Raw genomic sequence first — 13,751 nt, 5'->3', positions numbered from 1 at the left:
AATGAAAAGTTTATGTCTAACAGGGAATGAGATACAAGGGATAAATTCAATACGTACCTATTCCTGTTACCTATGTATAAGATACACACACATTTCTAATTCTGGATTTTATCAGGCTCTTTTAAAAAGACTATATGCTCTATGTTAAATTAATTCCTTTACTCCGGGCTGAATTCAGGAATTGTTACTCCAGGCATGCTGGCAAGAACATACCACCAATAACAACAACCATTTTTATTTAATAAAACTTAATCAGAGAAGAAATCTTATTTCTGTAGGGACAGAATGTTTGTACATTGGCAAGTCTGACTTAGTCTTCGGAATCAGCAGTAGGGATTTGCCCTGACTTTGACATTACAAAAATATGTATGTGTATATGTATGTGTGTGTGTGTGTTTACATACATACATATACATCATATAGCCCAAATAGCATTAGTGAATTAAGGTATCAATGCTTTGCAGCAATTTGAACATTGATTTCATAATGTCATGGGTTACTTTTCAGAACAAATTAAAAAATATGCGATAGATATTTTTCTCAGCTTATAGGAAGGATTTGGAATAGTAATTTAAACAGTACCTCTATTTTGAGGGCAAATTTTATCTAGAAGTAATTGTGAATAAGATGGCAGCAATTGGGTCCTAAAACAAATTGTACTTGTCAACTTTTTGATTTTACAAATAGGTCTTATAATAAGAGAATTGAGGAATTTCAGTAAGCTTGAATCTTATTTATATGGCCAGAGGTTGTGATAATGTCTGTAATTAAAGTTAATACTTATACTCTTGTTCTACAGTGTATTGCACTAGATTATACAATTTGTGTTTTGAAATTCTCAACAATGTATCAGTACCTTTTATCATTACCTTTATACACGAAAGCATATTTTTGTAAACATAACATAGTACTTCTTATTGAGCTATCCAGTGAAAGCTTTTGTTCTCAAGTGTCCAGTCTTTTTATTTATAGTTTGTATCAGGAAACTAGAACCACTTATGCTTGATATGTATAAGTCCAATAAGAAAAGATTAGAAGAATCCAAAGACCGAAATTTGTTTTGTGAAAGACCTTGAAATATGAGCATTAGAAATGGGTAGCAATTCCATTTTGCACTGGAACCAGGTAATTTTATTTTTACAAGTAATTTAAAATGCACTTAAATTCAGTTTACTAAGATTTGAAATACACAAAAAAGTTAAGAATGCAAGTATTCTCAATCGTTCCATTTTTATTTTGAAATATCTTATTTCTGGAACTTTTCAAAAGTATTGAAATATTTCAGTGTCAAAATCTATTGATCTTATTTTCCCACCAATGCCTTTGCAATAAGTATGAACAGGCATTATTCACCTCTTTTATGGGTAAAATGAAGTCTATGTTGGTTAAGTCACTGAGACTTAGACAGTAAGTTAATGGGGAGTTCAAGATCAGATTCTTTTTCTTCTAATTTTTGGTTTTAGAGAATTGTCCATATTTGGAGAAAGTGAAATTAAATATGGCCTATTTTAAATAGGTAAAAATTAAGAATTTTAATTTAATTTTTTCTTTTTTACATGTAGCAGTGAATATTTTTAATCCTTAACTAACTTTTAAATCCTATTTTTAATTCTTAACTAACTTTTCTTCTCAATACTAAAGTTTATCTAAATTGGCCAGTCATTTTTTTTATTGTGCAGGTATAAACTTAAAAGTTTTGGAGCCTTAGTTTTGTTAAAATGCTTTCAGTAAATGTGCAACTTGTACTTTTATTTAATAATTTGGGAAGGATTTCTTTCTCTCGTAATTACTTAATTAATAATGAATCAAACCGTTTTAGGAAGAAAAAATTAAACTGATTTTTTTTACTTTTTTTCTCCTGTAATATGACAGTACCTTTAAACAAATTAAATCAATGAGCTTTGAGAAATCCAAAAAAATATTTCTGACCTAAAGAAGAAAACAGAAGTCTTCTAAATTGAATTTAGCTGGTGAATAAATTCTTTCTTCTAAAGCTGTGTCAGCAGTTCCTGCCATTTGAGCAACACAGGATCAAATAGTGTTCATTTATATGCTGCTCATCTCTTTCACATTAGCTCATCAGTCTTTTGTCTTTATGTTTCATTAAAAGTATTAATATGGATATTTGGGTGAAAGCATCATGATTTCGAAATAGTATGGTAACTGATGTTTTTTTATAAAAGGGTATAAATTATATAAATGCTCTTCTACCAGATTATATAAAAGTGTGACCTTCATGTCTTAGAACCCTTAACATAAATGCTCAATTATGGAACATCCATTTTTTAAATATCAGAGAAAAGAATGGAAACCTAAAAACGTTGTGCATTTAGAAAACTGCAAGTGGCTTGATATAAGGTTGGTGGGCAGGATATGTCGAATGGTACGCATGCACTGCATCACAAAAATCTAGACTTTTGTCTTATGTGAAAGGAGAGTCTTTTGAAGAGAATTGAGTTTGGGTTAAAGCAGGAGTGCCAAACTCATTTTCACCAGGGGCCACATCAGTCTTGTGGTTGCCTTCAAAGGGCTGAAATAACTTTAGGACTGTATAAATGTAACTACTCCTTAATTGTCAAGGAGCTGAAATTATATTTGGCCCTTTGAAGGCAACTGCAAGGCTGATGTGGCCCCCAGTGAAAATGAATTTGACACCCCTGGGTCAAAGGAAAGATTACTGAAATCAGAAAGGAGTTAAGGAGCTGCCAAATAACTCAGCAGAGGGTATATGTTAGATTTTAAACTGAAAATAGCAGTGAAGATTGAAGAGAATAGTTTGAATTATATTAAGAAATTATAAATCATATTATTTTAGGGTCAATTTGGGAGTTAGAGGGTGATATATATATATATATATATATATACATATATATATATATATACGTACATACATATGTGCGTGTATATGTGTCTATATATACATATATAGACACACACACACACACACATATATATAGCATATTGACTTTGGGTATAGTACCACCATCCATAAGAATGGCAGAGATGGGAGAAATAGCTGTAGTGGGAACGAAAGAGTACGGTTAGCTTTGGCTGTATTGGTTGCCACATCGATGAGATATCAAGGTGAAAATACCTCATGTTCTATTTTTTAAAAAGCTTCTGGAGAAGAAAGGTTTTTCCCAGATGGCGGTCGAAGCTATGAGCATTAGTAGAAGTGGGCATGACTGCCTGGGCAGGCTGTGTGCCCAGGGGTTAAGAAGAGCTAAGACCACTCCCGCCACCTAGACCCCCAGTATTTAATGGTGAGGAAAGGAAAGAAGTGCTGGTGTGGGAGGCTCAGAGGAGGTTTCAGATCTGATGCGATATTGGCGGGGAAGTGACCAAAAAACCAGGGAAATAATTTTCTGAATGAAAAAGTGGTTAGCAACACAAATGCCACGTGATGGTTAAATGAAAGGCGTCTCTGGGCTCTAGGAAAAATGGGTGGGTGGTGGAGTTGGAATGGTAAATGCTGCCTGTTCTTCCAAGAATTTAGGTCTGAAGGGGTGTGAGGGAACTGGAGCAAGTGATTTTTTTGTTGTGGGGTCTGTGCTGTGCATTGTAGGCGGTTTAGCAGTATCTCTATCTGTTGCTCAGGACCCTCCCTACCCCACTTATGACAATCAAAAATGTCTCCAGATACTGCAAATGTGCCAGGGTAGGGAGGTGAGGGGGGCTGAGAATGACTGATTTAGGTGTATTTGGGTGGTCAAGAGTATATGGTTAAGTAGGAACCAGAGTTGTTGTAACTTTTACTGTGAAATGATTCATAGTAAAAATAAGGACAATTTTTGGTTCTGCTTTATCTCAGTTTTCATTTTTAATTTAAATCTTGGTTTCTGCTGTTGTATGAAAAATACACTCTTATTGATACCTGTCCGTCTTGACTGATTGTATAGAAGTCCTCCTGTCCTTTACCATACTGTATTTGTTCTTTTCTTTGTTTTTGTTTAATATATACTTCAGTTTTATGTAAGGGCACAAAGTAGTGGAGGAAAAAAAATATTCAGATCCAATCATTGTAATGAAGATTTGTATCACCTCATATGTCCTTTCCATCCTTGATTTGGGAAGGAAAAATCTATCCAGGCAGTACTTTTCAAATCACTTGAACTCAAAGGTCTGTTAGCAAAAAGTGATATTTACATATTTAGAAAACCGAATCCCAGGGTCCACAGCAAGACATGAGGCACTGAAGAAGTTAACGCACAGGTTTCCGATGGGTCACCGAGAGGGCCTAGGCTTTGCTGGCTCCGATAGGGTTTCAGTTTGAACATCAATGCTTCCTGGGTTTGAAGCAGTGGGAGCTCGGGGTCCTCACATAGATTGTAGCTGCCTGTGATGTAGCCCGAGTCAGTGGCAGCCCCTAGAGATAGCAGCTGTAGCCCCAGGTGGTAAATATATGACAGCAGCTTGATCTATCGACCAGGGTAAAAGGGGGTTCTGGCCTAAATGAAAATTCATGAAAAATTGATGAAGTCCCCAGATTATTTTTTCTGTTTTCTTTTCCCAGCACTACATCAGTGCAGAGAGAGGAGATTAAAGCACTGAATGTTTCAGTGGCAAGGAGGTTGTGGTGTTGTGGTTCAAAGTTCAGGGGTCACATAGAAACTGATTTTTTTTCCTTTTTGCTGTTGTAACTCCCAAAGCAAAATACAAGAGCTTTTCAAATTACCTGTGATTTACCTTTGCTTTGTTAAAAATACAGTAGTTAAATGTTTAAAAGTTGGCTTTTGATGTGACTACAAAAGAGGATAGATGGGATTCATAATTTAATTGGGAACTAGAAATACATTCAATTCCATAACTGCAGGGTGACTTCTTTTTTCTCTTTTCTTTTCTCTCTTCTCTTTTTTTCTTTTTTTTTTGTTTCCACGTATTACGACTCATGTTGCCAGAGAGTCATTTAGAGAAGGACAGGGCCCTGCATTATTTATGGGTCACAGATTGCTAGAACAGAAGAGCTGTGGGAAACTCTACAAACATAATGACACTGTTTGCTTTAATTCAAAACTAAATTTATGTTTTATGAGTACAAGGAAGGGAGGACACAAAAGTAGACCGACTTCAGTGACAGAGTTATAGGTGGTGTTAGAAGTGAACACAAAGGATATTGTTTTTTGACATTCTTAGTTAATATATATGTATTTCCTTTTCTGAAAAATTGTTATTCTAGCTGTAAATGAATGCCATTCAGGTAAAATGCCTGTAATACCATAAAGAAACAAGGTAAATTAAATTGAAAAACTGACTTAGAGCCATGGAAAGATTTTCAAAATTGCTTTACTACAGATGTAATTCACATACCAAATAATTTACCCATTTAAAGTGTGCAATTTAATGTTTTACAGTATATTCACAGGGTTGTTCAACAAACACCATAATCTAATTTAGACCATTTTCCGTACTCCCAAAGTAAACCCAATACCCATTAGCAGTCAATTCCTGTTCCCCTGGAAACTGCCCCAGTCCTAGGCAAACCCTAATTTACTCTCTATCTCTATAATGTTCCTATTTTGGACTTTCATATAAATAGAATTATATTATATATTTTTACTACCTTCTTTTTCTTAGTGTAAGGCTTACAAAGATCACCCTTGCTGTAGCATGTATCAGTACTTCATTCCTTAATAGTGTAATATTGCTGCATAATACTCCCTGGATATACTGTGTTTATCTGTCCAGTCATTAGTTAGTGGGCATTTGGGTTGTTTCCACCTTTTTAAAAAGATTTTATTTATTTATTTTTAGAGAGATGGGGAGGGAAGGAGAAAGAGAAGGTGAGAAATGCCGATGTGCAAGATATACGTTGACCCGTTGCCTCTCTCATGCCCCCAACTGGGGACCTGGTCTGCAACCCAGGCATGTGCCCTGACTGGGAATCAAACCAGCAACCTTTTGGTTTGCAGGCTGGCACTCGATCCCCTGAGCCACACCAGCCAGGGCCGTTTCCACTTTTTATCAACTTTGAATAATGCTATGAATAGTCCTGTACAAGTTTTTGTTTAATATATCAGTTAATGTCATCTTCTCTTGGTTCTAAACTTAAGAGTAGATTTTTTTTTGTCATAGGGTAACTGTTTAACTTTTTGAGGAATTTATATGTAACTTTTAATATTTATTGTTGTCAATGAATTAACTGCATCTAACTTTCCTCTCAGTACAAATCACAGCTATGAAACATTGGTAGTACTTGATAAATATTACTGGATGGCTGACATATCACACTTCCTGTGTCATATGTCCATATTTAAAATAAGATTAAATTAATTAAAATATAAAAATAAATAATTATAGGAAAATATTGAATGGCCACGAAGTCTCTTTTTATTTTTTGACCCAATTATTAATTCAAGTAGGTGTGATTTGATGGATATCATTTCTAGTAGACCATGTGGACTTTGGTCCCATTTAAGTTAAATGACCTGCTAATTGAGTCTTTTCATTTTCCACCCCATTTTATTTGTCCTAAAAGCAGGCAATATTCTGACTTCTCAGGAGATGATATTGCCTTTTCCCAGAGTAACTGACACCACCTTTTCCTTCCTAGTTGCTTAGCCTTCTAAATGTTTTGGTTTATTTTTTCTTTACTGAGAAGGTTTAGAATAAGAAATTAGTGAACAACTATAGTACAAGTTGGTTAAGTATTTCAGGAGTGGATAAACAGAGCACTGTTCTCACCATGTCATGACTTTCCTAAAACAAATAAACATTCAGGCAGATCTGTCCATTTAAATGCATACCAGGCCATAAATTGAACTGGAGCTGATATTCATAGATTTTGATCAAAAAGAGTATAGAAGTAACTCACTTTTTTAATGATTCCTATAGTTGTGTTACTAACAAAATTAAGAAAGAATTCAGAGTTTTTGTTAAGGTTAGTCAGATACATGAACAATTGGAAAACACTTAGAGCCAAGGTAATTAGGCCATATTATAGGCTGACGTGTATTACCATGAATTTCATGTTGAAGTCCCAACCCCCAGTACCTCAAAGTGTCACTGTATTTGGATATAGGACCTTTAAAATTGTAAACTTCTGAGAGAGCTTAGGGTGGGCCAAAGGTCGCTGGTTCAATTCCCAGTCAGGACACAAGTCTGGGTTGCAGGTTTAGTCCCAGATTGCGGTGTGTACAGAAGGCAACAAGTAGATGTTTTTCTCTCACAGGGATGTTCCTCCCCCTCCCTTTATCCCTCCCTTCCCTGCTCTCTAACATAAAAAAAAATACATCAAAAAAAGAGAGACACCAGGATTCATATGCAGAGAGGAAAGACACAGCGGAAGGATAGCCATCTGCAAGCCTAAGAGAGATGTTGCAGCAGAAACTAAACCTGCCAACACTTTAATCTTGGAATTCCATCCCCTAGAACTGTGAGAAAATAAACTTCTGTTTTGTACATGTGTGTATGTGTGTGTGTGTGTGTGTGTGTGGTATTTTGTTATGGCAGCCCCAGCAAACTAATACAAGCCATTAGTTTTCCCACATGAGTAGCATAAAGAAAAAGACTGTGTTAAGAGGGAAGTGATGAGAATCATATATTGTTTGCACTCAGCAGATTTTGTACTGCCCTACATCCACTGTGTTGGCCTGAGGCTGTTTTAAAAGAAATCTGTGAGCTCAGTTGAAAGCATTATAAACCATGAATGAATGTGTCAGCATTAAGGAATCAATGAAAAACATACTTAACTGGAAACAAAAGACCAAGTGGAGAAAATTTTGGAATTAGAAAACACGTTCTTTGAGCATATATATGTGTGTTCTCATGCACAGGTCTGTGGTATTTGGGCTGTTTTGTGCGTGTACCTTTTAATTTTGTGATACTTGATCACATTCTTTCAAAATACAGGCTTCTCCTTTAATCTTAACAAGTGAAGGTGTGAAATTGCAGTGCCTGGAGAACATGTTTGAACTTACGATCTTTTTAAATATGCATGATGCTGTGTTTTGATATCGTATTTCTGTTGATTGAATTAACTACATTCAACCCCTCTCAGCACAAGTCTCAAGTTGCTGTTCACTCAAATTAGCCTGAACTAACTCTGATTCAAAGGAAAGCACATAATGAAGTGAAATTTTGATGTCCTCTATATTTCAAAAGAGTATTCCCCAAAACAGTATTATTCTCATTTCTGAAAACATGTAAATCCTCTTCATGGAATGACAGACAAATATATTCATCGTGTTACGAGGTGTATCAATATGAGACATTGTGAGGTCAGCTCTTGTTTCAACCCCCAAAACTATTTTTACATAAAATTAATAATATTCACAGTTTTTTAGGGCTTCCTACCCACAAAACTTAGTTTTATTCTATTTCAAGTGGCTTATAAATATAAGTTGATTTCACTGAAACTGTATATAAGTTGACATTATTCTTAGGAAATATAATTTTGGGCTGGAGCATGCATGCTTTTCTCAAGATTTGTATTTCACCAGATGACAGGCCTCCAATTTAATACTTTTTTAGATTTGATTTGTTTCAGACAATTATGACAAGCATCCTTTAGTTCTGAAGCAGCCCCCACATGGTTTCTATAGTTGCATGAAAGTGTTTGTATTTCTTTCAGGCCTGAGTCAGTATCTGTGTTAAGCTCTTTACAGGAGAGTAGATGTTAATAAACGTAGGTGAAATTTTGTTCAATTCTGGCAATTTCTATTTCAATAGAAGCTCCTAACAGCCTGTGCCTTAACTGTCAAAGGATAAGGTTCAGTCTTATTTCCCCTGTATACCATAGCAATTGGTTTTTTTCTCTTATGGGATTTTCAAAAGCAAGAATACTTCCAACCACCCATTTTTTTTTTAATTAGGAGACAGTCATACATTTTTTTGTCAATAGAATATACATTTAGTAAGAAATAACCTGGTAAAACAATATTGGACTCCTGCTTGGGATGATTTCTGTAAACTCACGGAAGTTCCCTAGCACTGTCCTCCTGGGCTGCTCAGACATCAGTTGTTGAGTGTCTCTGGCCCTTGGAAAGAAGTCAAGCAAGAATTATAAGAGAGGCGGGTGGTTTCATTGATGTGACAGACAGATATATAGGCCCAGAACCTGGTGAATCCCAACAGGATTTTTGTATATTTGTTTTGTTTTGATTTTTTGTTTTTGTGGAAAGTCTATGACCCAGAATAGCCTGTAGCCATTTATTCATTGGTTGATCTAAGCCTTCATGCAGTTGATCCTCAAAAGGCCAGCAAACTGGTTGTCGGGCTGGGCCATAGGCAATAAGAAAAGCCTGATTGGCTAATGCCATTGGTCCTTTGAGTAGTGTAGGGCCTCTGCTTTTAGCTTAAATTAACATCTAAGAAGACAGGCTCTTTTTTTTTTTCAATTACCTACCGGTATATGTTTGTTTTTTCTGAGCATCAAGGCTTTGCCTAGTTATACGTGCACTTCTTAGTATTTAGAAAGGCAATCATTAAGTTTTTCAAGTTTGTTATCTTACATCTAAACCTTTACAAACATTTTAGGACAGACTTTATAGTGTGTATGACTGTTTCCATGTAGAAGTCATATTTAATACAGCCCTTTTATATATGGCAAGCTGCCACATTTTTCTCCTTATTTTCTTCTTGATTTCTCTGTTTATCCACAGTGCATGAGGGCATTCTGTGTTTTTCTTTAAATCAATTTAAAGTCTTTATTAGGTTTCCTAGTTATTAGGAAGTAAAAAGTGGCTTAAGAGGCCGTGCCCTCAATGGTGCTTGTGTTGTAAGTGACAAGCTGGGCAGCTTCATCTAACCTTCTGCTGTGTGCTGTGCGCTGTGGGTGAGGAGCTCAGGTAGGAGCTCAGGTAGGACCTCAGGTAGGACATGCTGCAGGTTTAGAAGGAATGGCCCCAGGTGCTTCTGGGTGAATATGAATGGAGAATGGCTTTAGGAAAATAGAGATATGTATAAAAGCATAGGGCCAAGGCTGTGTTTTTCAGTTTGGGGGAAATGACTATGTACATTGACTTTGAGACTGTAAATAGAGGAAAGGAAGAGAAGATCATTTAAGTGGGGCGGTAGAGATGGTAAGACTAAACAAACTAAGGAGCTTGCATGCTATCCTAGAAGACTTAAGGGAGCCCTTCAGTGCCTTTTGATTTGGGGTTGTTACTTACAAGGTATTAAAGGAGACGTGTTAAATATAGTGTAGGGTGGTTTGGAGCTTAGAGGATTGTGGATGTAGGAGATCAGTTACAAATTAAGTAGGATGAGGGTTGAATTAATTTGATGAGTTCAGTTGATATCAGAATAAAGAGGAGATGACATTAAAAAGGAGCATTTATAGGAATTTAAGAAATACATTTGTGGTTTAACGGATGACATAAATTTAGTTGGCTATATTTTTGTACAGTACTTTGTAACTGCTAGGCACTCAACTAGGTGCTGAATTAGAACAAGAATTGTTTAATGGGTATAAAGTTTCAGCCTAGCACTGTGAAAAGGCTCTGGACGTGTGTTATACAACAATATGAACATACTTAACACTATTGAGCCACAAACTTAAAAATGGTTAAAATGGTATATTTTATGTTATTTTTACCTCAATTAAGAACAAGAGAAGAAAGACAGAACAATGCCTAACGCATGCTATGAAATAGTGTTCAGTGGAGTGGGAAAAATGTGTAAGTCTTGTGGAGAGGAACAACTGACGTGTAGGAGTTCATAGGAACGAGAGGTTGATTCTGCCAAGGAAGTTGTGGAACAGGTAAGTGATTTCTTTAGATAGAAAATGAGTCATAATAATCACTGGTGTTTACTAAATGTCAGGCCCTTTAGTATGTGTATCGTACTCACAGTTCATTCAATTCTTAAAACAATCCTGTTGTTTTCTCTGTATTATATGTGAAGCCCACAGAGTTAACTTAGCAGTTTTTTAAAAAAATATTTTATTTATTTATTTTTAGAGAGAGTGAAAGGGAAGGAGAAAAAGAGGGAGGGAAACATCTGTGTGTGGTTGCCTGTTGTGTACCCACTTCTGGAGACCTGGCCCATAATCCAGGCATGTGCCCAGACTGGGATTCGAGCCAGTGACCCTTTGGTTCACAGGCCTGTGCTCAATCCACTGAACTACACCAGCCAGGGCTAACTGAGCAATTTTTACAGAGCAAGAGCTAGGATTTGAACCCAGTCAGTCTTCTAGAATCTGTTTTTCTAACCACTATGCTAAGCGTCTTCATAGATTCATTTAAATAAATGAACAAAATCATTTGAAACTTGCAAGGAATTGTTAACATTTATTTTAGGTATTTTGCCAAGAAACAATTATTCAGTTGTATGTGTATAGTGAGGATGCTGGGCTAGATGAAATCAAAAGCTTTGTTTCGGGGTTAGAAATCTGTGATTCATGGGATGTTAAAGAAAAGAAATAATAGAAACAGTCATCTCTTCTATTTTTTTATTTAGTTATATATTGACATTTGAAAGCTCATTAGTTTATTTAAGTAATTTGATTTTCTCTTTCCAGTTCCTAGTTGTCAAATATCAGTATCAGAAAAATCCATCATTTTCATTTCGTATTGACATGTTTCTAGGCCAAAGCAGCTTGGAGATTAGGAATCCAATTTATAAGACAAGTCATCTATCGTTTAATATCTAACGATAACTTGACCAAGTTTTCTAGAAGAAGGAGTATTATAATAGCAATGATACATTTATAATGTTTTTGGAGTTCTTGACAGTTAACATATTTATATGCATTATCTCATGGAGTATTGCATTTGCAGACATTTGCTGACTTTGATAGTTTCTAGGTTCAGCACATGGTATCCTTAACATTGATCAATTTGGCTTTGAAATAGTATTTCTAGTTTATATGTGAATTCAGAGAGGAAGAATAGTCTTTTCAACAAATGATACAGGAGTGATTAGATATCCATAGGTAAAAACTGAACTTTGACTTTACTTCACACATTATACAAAAATGAATGCAAAATAAGTTATAAATTTACATGTAAAGCATAGAGCTATACAATTTCAGAAGCTAGAACAAAATCATTGGTGCCTAGGGCTTGATGAATAGTTCTTAGACATGATGCCAGAGCACAAACAAAAAAGGCAAAATAAGTAAATACGACTCCATTAAAATGAGAAATTTTTATTCTCTGAAAGATCATGGTAAGAGGATAAAAAGGTAGTCTACATACTAGGAGAATGCATTTGCAGACAACACATACCTGACAACAGATCAATGTCTAGAATGTATACAGATCTCTCAAAACTCAACACTGAATAAAGCAGTTCAATTAGAAAATGGGCACGAGACACGAAGGGACATTTCACCGGGAAGGATATATAGATAGCAAATAAGCACCCGAAGAGATGTTCAACATCAGTCATCGTGGGAGAATGCACACCAAGACTGTGAAAAGCTATCACTGCATACCTTTAGAATAGCCAAAATATAATAAAAAGTGACATTACCAAATGCTGGTAAGAATTTGGCAAAACTAGATCTCTCACATATTACCGATGTGAATGTAAAATTGTATAACCATGCTGGAAAGTAATTTGACAGTTTTTTAAAACATGAAATATACTTTAACATACAGTGTCATTCCTGAGAACTTATTTTAGACAAATGTGCAGACTTATATCTGCACAAAAACTTGTATATAATTTTAGTAGCAGTTTTACTTACAATAGCAACAAAAGGGAAACAATAACTAAAATGTTCCTCAGCTGGTGAATAGTTAAATAAATCATGCTATGTCCCTACCATGGAATAGTACTCAGCAATCAAAAGGAGTGAATTGTAGATACATACAATGACTTGAATGGATCTCAAAGGCATTAAGCTAAGAGGGAAAAAAAACTATTTCAAAAAGTCACATACTATATGATTCCATTTACATAACCTTCTCAACATAACAAAATTCTAGTGATGGCAAACAGATTTGTGGTTGTTCAGGGAGAGGGAGGTGTGGTTGTGACTACAAAGGAAGAGCAAAAAGTTGAACTTGGTAATGATGAAGTAGCTGCGTCTTGTTTGTGATGGCAGTTACACAAATGTGCACAAGTGGTAAAATGACATAGAACCACACACACATATTGTATCAATGTCTGTGTACCGCTTCTGGAATTGTGCTATAATTATGTAGGACTGGGGGGAAGTGGGTGAATGGTACAGAGGGCGTCTCTATACTATCTTTACAACTTTCTGTACATCTATAATTGTTTCAAAGTAAAAGTGAAAACGAGTGAGCTGTTCAAAGATCTTAAGTCGTCATTACAAAATGCAAATGAAATGCTTTATTAGGAACCAAAATAGTTATTGTATAACTTCTGAATATGTGTTTTACTTAAACACCGATGGATTTGTATTTTTACTGTGTCCATGATCTGTTGAAAATTCACTTGTTCGGATCCACAAATTCACTGTTTGAAATTCATAATTTCAACTTGTGGTGCATTCTGTATATACACTTCTGTGGATTTACCTTTTTTTTTATTTCCCCCCAATCATTGTTTTTTTTTTTTTTGAGTTTAATAATAGACTTTTTCCCCAAGGCTAAGGAGAGGTTCAAGTGAGAAGAGCGTGGTTGTTCATGGGGATAAAGTCAGTGTCCTCACACATGACCTAATGAGTAGGGCCGACCATATAGCTGCTGCCAAGGGTCTGTCTCTGAACTGCATTAACAGCTCAAATTAAGAAGCTGTGCCAGTTTGATCTTTGCTGATAAAATGATGTGTGGAATATAAATAATTCTAAGTATCTGTTTTATCGTACCATTACACTGTAATACAACTATAGGAGAGAG

General features: G+C 35.5%; 1 protein-coding gene across 5 annotated transcripts in view; it reads left to right on the top strand.

Annotated features, from left to right (window-relative positions):
* Positions 1 to 13,751, top strand: part of ROBO2 (roundabout guidance receptor 2) — a 1,307,581-nt gene that overhangs the window by 779,813 nt on the left and 514,017 nt on the right. The window lies entirely within an intron of this gene.

The sequence above is a fragment of the Sturnira hondurensis genome, unplaced genomic scaffold (assembly GCF_014824575.4).
Source record: "Sturnira hondurensis isolate 20B ecotype Veracruz unplaced genomic scaffold, ASM1482457v3 Scaffold0010428, whole genome shotgun sequence".
Lineage (NCBI taxonomy): Eukaryota > Metazoa > Chordata > Mammalia > Chiroptera > Phyllostomidae > Sturnira > Sturnira hondurensis.
The sequence above is the reverse complement of the archived record's forward strand: the minus strand, read 5'-3'. Positions and strand labels throughout refer to the sequence as shown.